This window comes from Lycium barbarum, chromosome 8 (assembly GCF_019175385.1).
Source record: "Lycium barbarum isolate Lr01 chromosome 8, ASM1917538v2, whole genome shotgun sequence".
NCBI lineage: Eukaryota > Viridiplantae > Streptophyta > Magnoliopsida > Solanales > Solanaceae > Lycium > Lycium barbarum.
The window spans coordinates 64,231,294-64,248,023 of record NC_083344.1 but is presented as its reverse complement, the minus strand read 5'-3'; the positions used below and the strand labels follow the sequence as shown (position 1 = coordinate 64,248,023).

Here is a 16,730-nt window from a genome sequence, read left to right as displayed (position 1 = left end):
AAATAAGCAGAAGTAGTGCAAATGACAGATATGGCCCCTTTGGATAAATCTTCTTTCTTTCGTCCTTTATGCCGGCTGTGACCCTCTTGGCCAGGTATGTCGTTCGTTCTTGTTGCGACCCTTTCAGCCAAACATTTGCCTTTGTGGCAATTTCAGTCAGTTTCTAGCCTTTGTGGCTTAATATTTTTTCCCCGTGGCATTTTCATCCTTTCATAACCCTTATGGCTAGATATTCGCCCTTTTGATGTTTTTCGTCTTTTATAGCCCTTATGGCTAAATATTCGCCCTTGGTGGCATTCTGTTACACCTCGAAAAATTTTATGTCGTCGTATGGTAGATAGACTGGCGCAGGGTAAGGAGTACATGGTGTTTCTACTAGTAAGAAAGGTTACTTAACGGTTCTAATTAAGATTTCAAAGACATTTGAAGCAAGAGAAGAAAGTTTGTTGAAGAATGTTAAGTATAAGTCGTGTTTTGGAAGGGGGTGCAAGTATCGAGCTAATGTTGTCTTGATGATGTCTTGAGTAAGGGTTATAACACCTCTTAGATTGCTAATGAAGTGTTAAACAAGTGCTAAGGAGGTTCCATAAGAATCAAAGGTCAAACGGAACGACGAGAGTAACTTCAAAAAACTGGGAGTTATACGGCCCGTATAATTCATACGGTCCGTTTAAGGGACCGTATGACCTATCCAGAGAAGGTTCTTCCACTGGGAGCATTATACGGTCACATATACGGACCGTATAAGTTATACGGATTGTATGTGTGTCCGTATAATACCGTCGGGACAGATTTTTAATTTTATAAAAAAGCCCCCCAAGTCCTCATTTCTTATTTCATCCTTTCTCCACACCTCAAGAAGGCTCTAGAATATTCCCCATACCATTTTAACATATACCCAAGAGAAATCAAGAGTTAAGCATCAAGAGTTGATGGAATCAAGAACATGAATGCTCATTAGGGCTTATACAAGTCAAGAACTTTTTTAATGGTGAACTTGGGGTTTTCTCAAGTGGAATATTTTCATCCAAAGACCTCTTCTACATTATCAAAGGTAAGTTTTATGATCACTTTATGCTATTTATAATATTGAGTGGTTGAAAGACTTGGATTACGGAAGGAAGTAGAAGATGGGTTACAAATATGAAAATAATAGTGTTTTTGAGTGGTAGCTTCAAATGAATCATGATTCTTGGCACGTTATGAATATAATCATGTTATAAATGATATTAAGGGTGTTGAAGAAGCATTGTATGCTGACGAATATGATGTAGTGTAGTAATTTCAGTTATGGATGATTTGAAATGGAATTGGGAGAATTGAATAATGTATGGTTGATGAAGATTGTTGATTATGATATTGTGATGTTGTTATTGATGTTTGGGAGCTTTTATATCATATGGAGGAAGTTGTAGCAACAGAGGAAATGCTTCCCAATTGTCGTTAGCTTTAACTTAAGGTTGAGCATATTGTCGATTATCTAATCTTAGTATGAATTCCTTTGAATGTAGACTTACGAACTTGGAAGGAAGCGTATAGTCGGCAAGTTAGAAAGGGGAAAAGCTATGTAAGGCTAGTCCCTTCTTTTTCTAAGGCATGATTCCTATGACGTGACTTCCGTTATCTTTCCATGACCTTCTTACGATCCGAAAACATTGAGTCTATGTTCATAAAGAGCTCCTTATGAGATAAAGTTAACAGATATGTTACGAATAGGATAATGGCGATGATGAGTCTAAGTCTAGAAATTGAAAAGCTAATGATCCCTTGATGTTATTCATCGTTGATAGACTCACCTTATAATGCTAGTTCCTACAATGTGAGGCATGATGATCATGACTACTCCATAATGGAATTGGGGGTCCTCAACCTTACATCACCCCGATAGAGTTATAGTTTGTGATTGAGTTATAATGCATGTTTTATGATAAGTACATGATGAAGAGATTACACCGTTCCTAGATGGCTGGGCATGACACCGCGAAGGCGGGCGGCTTATGATTACAACGTGCCTAGATGGCCGGGAATGACACCGCTAAGGCGGGCGGCTCAAAGATAACACCGTGCCTAGATGGCCGGGCATGACACCACTAGTGGGTGGCGTGCGATGGTTACCCGAACGCGGGTTAATGATGATAGTATATGTGATATGCATACCAAGTTTTTTCTTTTAAAGGTTAAGCAGGTTATACCTTCGCCTCATGTTTCATGATTTCTTTATAATGCTAATATTATTCATGCCTTACATACTCTGTACTTTATTCGTACTGACGTCCTTTCCTTTTTGGATGCTGTGCTCATGCTCACGGGTAGTCAGGGAGACGGTGTAGACCCGTAGGAGCTTATCTTATCGGCGGATTTACAAGAGCACTCCATTACTCCGTAGGTGCTACTTATGGTCATATTATTTTGTGTATATATATTCTGGGTATGACAAGGTCCTGTCCCGTCCTTATGTCACAGTACTCTAGTAGAGGCTCGTAAATACAGAAGCGTGGGTAGTTGATGTCTTATGGGTATTTTGGTGTACATTTTGTATATCATTTTTGTATATATATATATTATGAATGAAACATTGCCTTCGAGATTGTGAATGTTCAGGTTGGGTATGTTGATTAGCATAATGAGGGGTGCTCGGTAGTCAGCTTCGGGTACCCATCATGGCCCCCTAGTCGGGTCATGACAAAAGTGGTATCAGAGCAGTTCCGTCCTAGGGTGTGTCTACGAGCCGTGTCCAGTAGATTCTTGTTTATGGGTGTGAAGCGCGCCACACTTATAAACGAGAGGCTGCGGAGCATTTAGGAAAAATGATAATTTTTCTTCTTATTAGATCGTGCCGTAGAGCTATGTTTTAAGATTTCCTCTCCCCTAATTGTGTGTTATGATTTCAATAATGCCGGTAAAGAGAAAAGCCACAGCTGCCCAGAAGGGCAAGGCTACGACAGAAAGGCGAATGGAAAGGGAGCCACCAACAAATATAGAAGAAGGTGAATCTCATAATGAGGCTTCATCCAATATCTCTCACACTCCGCCGATTCTAGAAGAACAAGAGAGGGCTTCAGCTCCAGCTCCTATGCCTCCAGTTCCTCTACTGGGTGCTTCGGGTCAACAAATGAACGAAGCTATTTAGTTATTGACACAGCTAGTTGCCACTCAGGCTCAGCATCAGAGTACGGGTCCAAGTGATAGGGCGACTAGTGCTAGAGCCCGTGATTTCATGAGTTTAAATCCCCCAGAATTTTCAGGTCAAAGTCGGTTGAAGACCCGTAAGGTTTTATTGATGAGGTGATGAGAACGTTGAGAATCATCCAGGCCTCCGATACTGAATCTGTAGAGTTGGCATCTTATAGCCTCCGGGATGTGGAGGTTCTTTCGTATAATAATTGGATATCTTCAAGGAACGAAAATGCATCTCCCCTAGTTTGGCAAGAATTCGTAGATGCTTTCATCCGCCACTATTTGCCCGAGGTTCATCGGGCCAGAGCTGATAAATTCTTGAATTTGGAGCAAGGGAATATGAGTGCCCGGGAGTACAGCCTTCACTTTAATTCATTGGCTAGATATGCTCCGACTATGGTGGCCGATATGGGAGATAGAGTACACAGATTTATGAGTGGCTTAGGGCCACATTTATTTAAAGATTGCCTGACAGCTTCACTGCAAGAGGGGATGGATATTTTCCGTATTCAGGCTCATGCCCAGAACTTAGAAGAGCAGTAACATCCGCAAAGGGGTGAGCGCGATAGTGATAGAGGGTAGAGTAACAGGGATAGATCTTTTTGGTGCCGGCAGCGACTATAGAGGGAGATTGGGGCAATCATACTCTAGATATTCAGGCCAGTCGAAAACTAGTGCACCTCCTCGATTTGCAGGCAGGAGATTTGACCTCCCAATTTATTCAGGATAGGGTCAGAGCTCGCGAGCTTTGGGTTCCCAGTTTGGGGGTGATTATAGTCAGAGGAGACCACCGGTTCCACGATGTAGTCAGTTCAGAAAGTTACATTGGGGCCCGTGTCGCCAAGGTTCATATGCTTGTTATGGTTGTGGGCAGACTGGGCACGTGATGCGCGCTTGTCCTTTGAGGTACGGTAGAGGTGGGGTTCAGCCTATAGGATCAGTAGCCGGATCTTCTTCTTCTGTGCGCCTCGTAGGGTAGACTCCCCAGATTCCGGTAGGCTCTGGTAGGGGCAGAGGGGGAGTGTCTAGTTCAGGCGGTACCCAGCCCCGTATTTATGCTTTAGCCGGATGACAGGATCTTGAGTCCTCCCCAGATGTGGTTACAGGTATTCTATCCATATTTTCTCATGAAGTTTATGCATTGATTGATCCGGGTTCTACGTTATCTTATATTACTCCTTATATTGATGTCCACATTGGGGTGAAACCTGAGCCAATTAAAACATTCGAGGTATCTACCTCGGTTGGTGATCCAGTAATAGCGAAGCAAGTGTATAAAAATTGTGTACTTGTGGTCTGTGATCGTCAGACTAAAGTTGATTTGATTGAACTGCAAATGTTAAATTTTGATGTTATTATGGGCATGGATTGGTTGGCCTCTTGTTATGGTAATGTGGATTGTAGAACGAAAATAGTCCGGTTCCAATTTCCAAGAGAACCAGTGCTTGAATGGAAAGGCAATACAGCGTCTCCAAGGGCAGGTTTATTTCCTACCTTAAAGCAAGGAAGATGATCGCCAAAGGCTATATTTATTTTCTAGTCCGAGTTCATGATACTGAAGCAAAGCCACCGACTTTTCAATCTGTCCCGGTAGTAAATGAATTTTTAGATGTATTTCTAGATGAACTTCCAGGCCTTCCTCCGGAAAGAGAGATTGACTTTGCTATTGATGTGTTGCCGGACACCAAGCCTATATCTATTCCTCCTTACCGAATGTCTCCTGCAGAATTGAAAGAGCTAAAGGCACAACTGAAAGATTTTCTTGAGAAGGGATTCATTAGGCTAGGTTCATCACCGTGGGGAGCACCTGTCCTATTCGTGAGAAAGAAAGATGGTTCCCTACGGATGTACATTGATTACAGACAGCTAAACAAGGTGACGATAAAGAATAAATACCTGTTTCCAAGAATCGATTACTTGTTTGACCAATTACAGGGTGCCAAATGGTTTTCCAAATTTGATCTAAGATCGAGGTATCACCAAGTGTGTGTTAAAGAAGAAGATATTCCCAAAACAGCTTTCAGAACGAGATATGGCCACTATGAATTTCGGGTGATGTCATTTGGGTTGACTAATGCTCCAGCGGTGTTCATGAACCTGATGAATAACGTATTCAGGCCTCTCTTAGATCTGTTTGTGATCGTGTTTATTGATGGTATTCTAGTATATTCTTGGATAGAAGCAGAGCATGCAGACCACTTGCATATTGTCCTTGGAATCCTTCGGACTCGAGAATTGTATGCAAAATTTTCAAAATGTGAGTTTTGGCTAAAGTCTGTGACTTTTCTGGGCCATATCATCTCAGCTAATGGCATTCGAGTAGATGTTCAAAAGATTGAGGCTGTGAAGACTTGGCCAAGGCCCACAACACCGACAGAGGTCTGTAGGTTCTTGGGACTGGCAGGTTACTATAGAAGATTTGTCGAAGGAGTTTCCTCTATTTCAGCCCCATTAACGAAGTTAACTCATAAATCAGTAAAATATCAATGGGCTGATGCTTGTGAATGCAGTTTCCAGGAATTGAAGGATAGATTAACTTCAGCCCCAGTCCTGACACTCCTAGAAGGGCCAGATGGTTATGTTGTGTATTGTGATGCCTCTGGTGTCGGGTTAGGTTGTGTGATAATGCAGAACGGTAAAGTCTTTGCCTATGCTTCAAGGCAATTGCGGAAACATGAAAAGAACTATCCGACCCATGATCTCGAATTGGCTGTGGTCATTCATGTACTAAAGATGTGCAGACATTATTTGTATGGCGTTCATGTTGATATTTATATAGATCACAAGAGTCTCCAATATATTTTCAAGCAGAAGGAGTTAAACCTACGACAGAGGTGGTGGTTAGAATTACTGAATGATTATGGTGTGAGTATTTTATACCACCTCGGAAAGGCGAATGTAGTAGCTGATGCACTTAACCGCAAATCAATGGGTAGTCTATGTGAGGTTCCTCTGGAGAAGAAAGAACTAATCCGTGAACTTCACCAGCTAGCCAGCCTCGGAGTTCGTCTAATTGATTCGGGCAATACAAAAGTTGGTATTCACAACCCAGCTGTTTCATCCTTAGATATAAAGGTGAGAGAGCGCCAATATGAAGACCCCCAGTTGGTTCACTATAGAGATACATGGTATGAGAAAGAAAAGTCACCATTTGAAGTTTCCACAAAAGGGTTCTTAGGTACCGACGTAGGCTATGTATTCCAAATGTTGCTGAACTACGTCGTCGGATTCTAGAAGAAGCTCATCATTCTCGGCATTATATTTATCCAGGAGCTACAAAGATGTATCACGATCTTAAGCTAATGTATTGGTGGGATGGAATGAAGAAGGCCATAGCAGAATTTGTGGCTCAATGTCCAAGTTTCCAACAAGTAAAAATTGAGCATAAAAACCAGGAGGATTGTTACAGGCCATGGAAATTCTAGCCTGGAAATGGGAAACGATCAACATGGATTTCATTGTAGGTTTAACTCATTCCCGAAGCAAGTATGACTCTGTATTGGTGATGGTGGACAGACTCACGAAATCAGCTCATTTTGTTCCACTTAAAACCACATATTCAGCAGAAGATTATGCAAGGGTATATCTTAAGGAGATAGTGCGACTTCATGGTGTTCTGATATCCATTATCACAGATAGGGGAGCACAATTTACTGCTAAATCCTCGAAGTCCTTTCAAGAAGGTCTGGGTACTCAGGTAAGGCTTAGCACAGTGTTTTATCCACAAACTGATGGACATGCTGAACGCACTATTCAGACCTTGGAAGATATATTACGGGCATGTGTGCAAGATTTCGATGGTAGCTAGGATGATCACTTGCCTCTTATTGAGTTCGCACACAAAAACAGTTATCATTCTAGTATTCAGATTGCCCCGTATGAAGCTCTATATGGAAGAAAGTGTAGATCCCCAATTGGGTGGTTTGAAGTAGGAGAGGTATAGCTAATAGGCCCTGAGTTGATTCAACAAGCGGTGGAAAAGGTTAAGGTTATCTGAGATCGATTAGTGACAACCTAAAGTCGCCAGAAATATCATGCGGACAACCGTCAGCGAGACTTAGAATTTCAAGTTGCTGATTGGGTATTCTTAAAAGTAGCACCGATGAAAGGCGTGACGAGATTTGGTAAGAAGGGAAAGTTAAGTCCTCGGTACATTTGACCTTATAAGATTGTCCACAAGGCGGGTCAAGTAGTTTATGAACTGGACTTGCCTCAAGAACTTGAATCAGTCCATCCAGTCTTCCACGTATCAATGCTCCGTAAGTGTGTCGGAGATCCCACTAGAATCGTGCCAGTAGATGACGTTCAAGTTACAGAAAAGTTGACTTATGAGGAGGTACCCATTGCCATACTAGATAGGCAAGTACGGAGACTTAGAAACAAAGAAGTAGCTTCAGTTAAGGTCTTGTGGAGAAACAATAATCGAGACGAAATGACTTGGGAAGCAGAAGAAAACATGAAGTGCAAGTACCCGCACTTATTTCAACCCCCGGAAGAGATCCAAGATGAGACATCAACATTATGAGGTGTGTATGATTTCATTTCATGATTTTGGTCATGTATGGCCATAATGTATTGCTATTGTGTTGTAGCCCTACGAGGCATTATGATTGTGATCTATGATGACAAGATAGTAGCGCTATATTACAGGGGAAACTCTGGCAAAATTTCTGTAGAATTCCCGAGAACTTAACATTCGAGGATGAATGTTTTCAAAGGGGGGAAGAGTGTTACATCTCGGAAAATTTCATGTCGACGTATGGTAGATAGACTAGCGTAGCGTAAGGATTACATGGTGTTTCTATGAGTAATAAAGGTTACTTAATGGTTCTAATTAAGCTTCCAAAGACGTTTGAAGCAAGAGAAGAAAGTTCGTTGAAGAATGTTAAGAATAAGTCGTGTTTTGGAAGGGGGTGCAAGTATTGAGCTAATGTTGTTTTGATGATATCTTGAGGAAGGGTTATAATGCCCTTTATATTGATAATGAAGTGTTAAACAAGTACTAAGAAGGTTCCATAAGAATCGGAGGTCAAACGGAACGACGAGAGTAACTTCGAAAAACTGGGAGTTATACGGCCAACTTATACGGCCCGTATAATTCATACAGTCTGTATAAGGGACCGTATAACCTGTCCAGAGAAGGGTATTCCACTGGGAGCATTATACGGTCACATATACGAACCGTATAAGTTATACGGACCGTATGTGTATCCGTATAATTCCGTCGGGACAAATTTTTTATTTTATAAAAGAGACCCCAAGTCCTCATTTCTTATTTCATCCTTTCTCCACACCTCAAGAAGGCTCTAGAATATTCCCCATACCATTTTAACATATAGCCAAGAGAAATCAAGAGTTAAGCATCAAGAGTTGCTGGAATCAAGAACATGAATGCTCATTAGGGTTTATACAAGTCAAGAACTTCTTTAGTGGTGAAGTTGGGGTTTTCTCAAGTGGAATATTTTCATCCAAAGACCTCTTCTACATTATCAAACGTAAGTTTTATGATCACTTCATGTTATTTAGAATATTGAGAGGTTGAAAGACTTGAATTACGGAAGGAAGTAGAAGATGGGTTACAAATATGAAAATAGAAGTGTTTTTGAGTAGTAGCTTCGAATGAATCATGATTCTTGACACTTTATGAATATAATATTGTTATAAATGATATTAAGGGTGTTGAAGAAGCATTGTGGGTTGACGAATACGATGTGGTGTGGTAATTTTAGTTATGGATGATTTGAAATGGAATTGGGAGAATTGTATAATGTATGGTTGATGAAGATTGTTGATTATGATATTTTGATGTTGTTATTGATGTTTGGGAGCTGTTATATCATATGGAGGAAGTTGTAGAAACAGAGGAAATGCTGCATCTTTAGCTTAATCTTGAGCATGTTGTCGATTATCTAATCTTAGCACGAATTCCTTTGAATGTAGACTTATGAACTTGGAAGGAAGCGTATAGTTGGCAAATTAGAAAGGCGAAAAGGTATGTAAGGCTAGTCCCATCTTTTTCTAAGGCATGATTCCTATGACATGACTTCCGTTATCTTTCCTTGACCTTTTTACGTTCCGGAAACTATGAGTCTATGTTCATAAAGAGCTCCTCATGAGATAAAGTTAAGAGATATGTTACGAATAGGATAATGACGATGATGAGTCTAAGTCTAGAAATTAAAAAGCTAATGATCCCTTGATGTTATTCATCGTTGATAGACTTACCTTATGATGCTAGTTCCTTCAAGGTGAGGAATGATGATCATAACTACTCTATAATGGAATCGGGGGTTCTCTATCTTACGTCACCCCGAAAGAGTTATAGTTTGTGATTGAGTTCTAATGCATGTTTTATGATAAGTACATGGTGAAGAGATTACACCGTGCCTAGATGGCCGGGCATGACACCGCGAAGGCGGGCGGCTTGTGATTACACTATGCCTAGATGGTCGGGCATGACACAGCTAAGGCGGGCGTCTTAAGATAACACTGCGCCTAGATGGCCGGGCATGACACCACTAGTGGGCGGTGTGCGATGGTTACCTAGACGCGGGTTAACGATGTTGGTATATGTGATATACATAACATGTGTTTTCTTTTAAAGGTTAAGCAGGTTATACCTTCGCCTCATGTTTCATGATTTCTTTATAATGCTAGTATTATTCATGCCTTACATACTCAGTACTTTATTCGTACTGACATCCTTTCCTTTTTGGACGCTGTGTTCATGCTCACAGGTAGACAGGGAGACAGTGCAGACTCGTAGAAGCTTATCTTATCAATGGATTTATAGGAGCACTCCACTACTCCGGAGGTGCTATTTATGGTCATATTATTTTGTGTATATATATTCTGGGTATGACGGGGTCTTGTCCCATCCTTATGTCACAGTACTCTAGTAGAGGCCCGTAGATACAGATGCGTGGGTAGTTGATGTCTTATGGGTATTTCGATGTACATTTTTTATATCATTTTTGTATCCATGAGGGCTTAAATATATTTATTTATTTATGAATGAAACGTTTCCTTCGAGATTGTGAATGTTTAGATTAGGTATGTTGATTAGCATAATGAGGGGTGCTCGGTAGTCAGCTCCGGGTACCCGTCAGGCCCCCTAGTCGGGTCGTGACACATTCAAAACCTTTAACTTTTGTGGCTGGATATTTTGACCTTATGATGTTCCGGTCTTTTATAGCCCTTGTGGGTAGATATGTTGCCTTTGATGGCATTCAAAATCTGTCATATCCCTCGTGGCTGGGTATATATTTTGAAAGCCTGATCCTAGCTGTGGTCTTGATTTTATTCGGCGAACCGTTTCCTGCACATAAGTAAAGTTAGAAAAAGGATCGTCTTCCGATGTCCTGGGGACCTGCATCAAAAAAGGATTAGTTTTTTCCTATTAAAATTGATTTGTGTTGCCGTCGCTATTGCATCTTCGACTTTCTGGACTCAAAAACCCCTCCGGCTTCGGTATTGGAAAGATAAATTTATTTTCGTTATGCAAAAAATCATTTTTACAAAGTTATCACAAAGCTATCTAATCTGTAGGAAAATAAATGCATTATTTTGAAAGATGTAAGGTTAATTATCATGACATGTGCTTTGAACGAGGGAGATCCCTTCTTCTGTGACTGAGGTTCTTCGCTTCCTCACGCGGAATTTTTGAGACCTTTTCTCAAAAATTCTGCCCCAGTTTAAATCTCGACCGACTCGCGCTGAATCTTCCAGTAAATTTTGAGGTCACCTCAAAATTTCTTCCCCAATTTATAGTTTTGAATAAATGAGGAATTTTGAGAGCTTCTCAAAATTTCTGACCGAGTTTAAAACTCTTGGTTAGCTGAATCTTTGTAGTGGATTGATGGCGCGAATTTTTTAAGATCTTCTTAAAAATTCTGCCCTAGTTGGGCGTGCAGCAATCCTCGTTTCTTTGTGAAGTCCTATCTCTAAGGCTTCCTAGGGGTTTCTTGGTTTTTTCTTTTGGTGCGACCGTGCTCACAGAGCGCCTACGTATCCTGTCGTAGCAGGAATTTAGGTCGAATGTAGTTCAGAAATAAAAACAAGGGGCTTTTGGTTTTTACTAATAATGCGATCGGGTCCCAAATGGACTACCTACGTATCCCACTGTGGGGAAATCAGGTAATTGCGTAGTTCATATTACAAAAGATGTTTTGTTTTGCCTATCTATTACAAAACGATTACAAGCAAAAGGAAATACCTAATACAAGCTAATAGAATAACGATTTCAAGCAAAGAGTACTATTACAAACTGAGAAACTCCTTCTTCATGCATAGTAGCGATTGATTGCATCTGAGTTGATTGGCTTTGGCCACTCATGTCCGTCCATTTCTGCCAATACTACTGCTCCTCCGAAAAGTACTTTACGGACCACATATGGACCTTGCCAGTTGGGAGCAAACTTCCTTTTGTATTCATCTTGATATGGGAAAATTCTTTTAAGCACCATTTGCCCAATTTGGAAAAGTATAGTTCTGACTCGCTTGTTGAAGGCTCTTGACATCCTTTGTTGGTACAGTTGACCGTGACATACGACAACCATACTTTTCTCATCAATTAGAGCCAATTTCTCATATTGAGCTCGGACCTATTCAACATTGTCTAATTCTGCCTCTTGAATGATTCTCAGGGAAGGTATCTCAACTTCAGCAGGTATGACTGCTTCAGTTCCATAGACCAGCAGGTAGGGAGTTGCCCTTATCAAAGTTCGGGCCGTGGTACGGTATCCCAATAGAGCATAAGGAAACTGCTCGTGCCAAACTTTATGATTATCAGCCATTTTCCTCAATATCCTCTTGATATTTTTGTTGGCTGCTTCTATGGATCCGTTCATTTGCGCTCGATAGGCTGTCGAGTTTCGGTGAGTGATTTTGAATTGCTCACATATACCCTTCATCAAGTGGCTATTCAGATTTACTCCATTGTTTGTTATGATGGACTCGGGCACACCGAATCTGCATATGATGTGGTTTCGCACGAAGTCTGCTACCACTTTCTTTGTTACTGATTTGTGAGATGTTGCTTCCACCCATTTGATGAAATAGTCAATAGCAACTAAAATGAATCGGTGGCCATTTAAAGATGCGGGTTCAATGGGTCCAATAACATCCATGCCCCAAGCAACGAAGGCCATGATGAGCTCATAGCATTAAGCTCACTTGGAGGGACCTTGATTAAATCACCGTGGATTTGGCATTGATGGCACTTTTGCACATATTTGCAGCAATTACTTTCCAGGGTCATCCAATAGTATCCAGCTCGTAGAATCTTCTTTGCCAGTACAACTCCCTTCATATGGGGTCCACACGTTTCGGCATGTACTTCTTCTAGAAATTTGGTGGCTTCGCTGGCATCTGCACATCTAAGCAGACACAAATCCGGCATCCGTTTGTACAACACTTCTTTGTTTAGGAAGAAACCATTTACCATCCTTCGGATGCTCATTTTTCGTTCATTTGTAATGCCTTCAAGATATTACCATCTTTCTAGATACATTTTGATGTCATTGTACCATGGCTTGCCATCTGGCTCAGCCTCTGTGTGGCAGCAGTGGGCATGCTCTTCTTGCAAACTTATTCTTAGCAGGTCAATGTGACTGCTTTCAGGATGTTGGATCATCAATGCTATCGTGGCTAGTGCATCAGCAAATTAATTCTGAGCCCTCGGCGTACGTCGAAATTCAATCTTTTTGAATTTCTTGCAAAATCTTTGTGCAAGGTTCACATATGGTAAGAGCTTTTCATTCTTAGTGGCCCATTCGCCTTGTACTTGATGAATTAGCAGGTCAGAATCTCTGATGACCAATAATTCATTGATGTCCATATCTAGTGCCATTCTAAGACTTAGGATACAGGCCTCCTATTCATCTATATTATTGGTACAACGGAATTTGAGCTTAGCGGCCATGGGGTAGTGTTGGCCATTTTTCGATATAGGACCGCTCCGATTCTGGAACCTTTGTAATTCACTGCTTCGTCAAAGAATAGTTTTCAGTCGATATAAGATTTTGTTGCTCCTTCTTCTATGGCCAACACCCCTTCGTCTTGGAAATGGGTGCGGAGTGGTTTGAGCTCTTCATCCACCGAGCTTGCAGCTAATAGATCAGCCAAAACCTGTCCTTTGACAATTTTTTGGGCTATGTACACGATGTCAAATTCACTTAACAACATCTGCCATTTGGGAAACTTCCCGATGGGCATGGGTTTGCGGAATATATATCTCAACAGATCCATCTTGGATATGAGGTGAGTGGTGTATGAAGACACATAATGCCTCAATTTCTGGGTCACCCAAGTTAGAACACAACAGGTTTTCTCCACCAGCGTATACCTTGCCTCACAGGCTGTGACCTTCTTACTTAGATAGTAAATGGCACAGTCCTTTTTCCCTTTTTCATCGTGTTGTCCTAACACGCAACCGAAGGCATTTTCAACAACATACAAGTATAGCAATAATAGGCTCCCAGGACTTGGTGGTGCCAGGACCGGTGGGTTAGACAGATATCTCTTGATGGTGTCGAATGCCTCTTGGCACTCCTCGGTCTATTTTATAGGAGCGTCCTTTTTCAAAAGCTTAAGGATGGACTCCACAATAATGGTGGATTGAGCTATGAATCGCCCAATGTAATTCAACCTTCCTAAGAAACTCATAACTTCTTTCTTAGTTTGGGGAGGAGGTAATTCTTTGATTACTTTGATCTTTGTCGTGTCTAATTCCCCTTTGGCTGACTATGAATCCCAGCAATTTTCTGGCCGGTACTCTGAACGTACATTTGGCCGAGTTCAATTTCGAGTTAAACATTCGGAGTTTGTCGATGAATTTCCTCAAATGTGTGGTATGCTTCGAACTTTCCCTTGCCTTGATAATGACATCGTCCACATAGAATTCAATCTCTCTATGGATCATGTCATGGAAAATGGTAGTCATCTCTCTCATGTATGTTGTGCCGGCATTCTTGAGGCCGAAGGGCATTACCCTGTAATGATACACTCCTCATGGTGTGATGAAGGCTGTTTTCTTGGCATTCTCTCTATCCATTAAGATCTGGTAGTAGCCGGCAAAATAATATACAAATGACTATAGCTCGTGCTTGGCACAATTATCTATGAGTATGTGGATGTTCGGGAGTGGAAAATTATCCCTTGGGCTAGCTTTGTTAAGATCTCGGTAATCCACGCAGATTCTTATCTTGCCGTCTTTCTTGGGTTCCGGAACTATATTGGCTAGCCATGTGGGGAATGATGTCACTTCCACCACTCCTGATTCAATCTATTTCTCCACCTTGTCTTTGATTTGGATACTAAGATCCGGTTTGAATTGTCAGGTTTTCTACTTTACCAGAGCAAACCCTCATTGATGGGTAGCCTGTGGGATACTATGCCGGTGCTGAGTCCTGGCATATCGGCGTATTATGCAAAGATATCCACGTACTCCCTTAGTAAACTTATCAATTCTTCCATTAAAGGAGTCTCCAGGTGTGCACTTATCCTTGTTTCTTTGAAATTCCCTTCATCACCTAGATTTATGGCTTCTGTCTCGTCCATGTTTTGCTTCTGCTCACTCTCTAATTGTTCTACTTCTTCTGTGAAACCCTTGGGTAGTGGTTTGGTCTCATCGTATTCCTCATACTCTTCTTCCTCTATGCTGCCCGAATTTTTCGTTTCGTAACATGTCATGACATTTAGGTTTACTTTATTTTTTTTATTATGAAGAGCCAGTAGCGGGGTAGAGGTCCAGTTGGATAGCTGCTCGCCCGGTTCTGCATCTTTAATGGTTGGCGCTTCAGCACATTCCTCCACAATCATGGAGCAATCTTCCTCTTGGAATAGCATCCTTATCCCTTCTTCAATGGCAGCATCATCAGGCATAGGCATTCTGTGGGGGAAACGACTGATACAGATTTGGAATAGATTTGCAAAGTTCCGCAACCTCTTGTTTCTTGTTGCTACGTATCTCTTCTTCTGCTGGGACGTAACCAAGCCCAAAGGCAAAAATTATCTTGAAGAATGGGAATGGGCTTAGTGATGCCTTGTAGGTTTCTCCCCAGGACTTTTCCAGGTTTAAACCCATTTAGGATTATAGTGGCAGCAATCATTTTGTAAACTGCTGGCATGCGAACTTCCAGGGAATCTATCCTGTGGGCTGCTCCCACTAACTCAATGACATGGAAATTGGTTCCTTTGGGTGCGACTTCAATGACAGGTACAGAATTGTCTGGGTAATTATGCATGCTGGCTTCTCCGTGGATCACCACTTCTTCCCCTTCCCAGACAAACTTTACAGATTGATGCAGTGAGGATAGTACTGCTCCTGCCATGTGGATCCATGGTCATCCCAGAAGAAATTGTAATTGGCGGGTATTTCCATGACTTTGAATTCAGTAGTGAATCAGCTGGTCCTATTTGAACGTCCAAATCAACTACCCCAGTGGCATCACAACTGTTATATCCCGCATTTCGCGCATTCGGATAATTCAAGACAATTGCGGGAGGTTGAGTGCAAGCCTACATTTTAACCTTGAGTAGCACACAAGTTGTTTATAAGAGTTATGGATGCGGAAATATCGAGAAAGGTTAGGGGCAAAATTGGAATTTTGGAAAATAGTTTCATGAATTACAAGAATTAGTCACAAAATAATTGGGCTTGAAAAACAATTTTTTTTTTATGAAAAGGCCCATGGAGGTGGCCGGCTATTGAAGTGAAAATTGGCCCAAGCCCAAGTGGTAAATTTAATCCATGTGATATATATATAACAAGGGCCATAATTCAAGAACATTCAAGAAAAGAAAATAGAGAGCAAGAGAGACAAGGGGTTCGGCCATGGAGGAGAAGAATGTCCCCCTTGAAATCTTGTCCAAACAAATTATTTCTCCTAGCATTCCTACTAATTCAAGGGTCCTCTTCAACGTGGCATAATCGTTGAAACAAGAAAACCGCTCTTTGTTGCAAAATCACAACTTTAGCTAAGTGGAGAAGTTGAGAAGAAATGGTAAGATTCAATCCCTTTTTATATGTTATGAAGAGTTTGTTTATGTTGTAGCATGTAGAAATGGATAGAAATCATGAAAATATGAACGTTTGTATGGTGATTGTATGTATATTCATGTGGCCGTGTGTGTGTGTGTGTGAAGGTGGGATGTTAGTTGATGTGGTTATGTATTTTGTGGTGGAAATGAGAGTTTGATAACTTAAATTGATGTTGGAATTGTTATGGGCTGATTTGGAAGCCAATATGATGTTAGTGTCGTTTCTTTAATTGTGAGAATAATGTTGTTAGAATGTGTGTTGTTGGAATAGTTCATGAATTTGGAAGCAAGAAATGCATTAAAATTGTTTCTAGGGAAGTTGGGGAGTTTTCGGGTGAATTATGGTTTTGGTGGAATTTTTTTATATTTTGTAGAATGATATGAAATGCTTTGGAATTGTATTTGAATGATCTTGAATTAGTAAATGAATATGAAAACGTTGATATTGGTTTGAAAGTGTGAAGTTGGAGTAGAAGTTGTTACATTATGTAGAAAGGAAGACTATTTATGTT

General features: G+C 41.0%; 1 pseudogene; it reads right to left on the bottom strand.

Moving 5' to 3' along the window:
• The window catches only part of LOC132607842 (uncharacterized), a 56,314-nt pseudogene extending 41,248 nt beyond the window's left edge, over positions 1 to 15,066 (bottom strand).
• Positions 15,067 to 16,730: the final 1,664 nt, after the last annotated feature.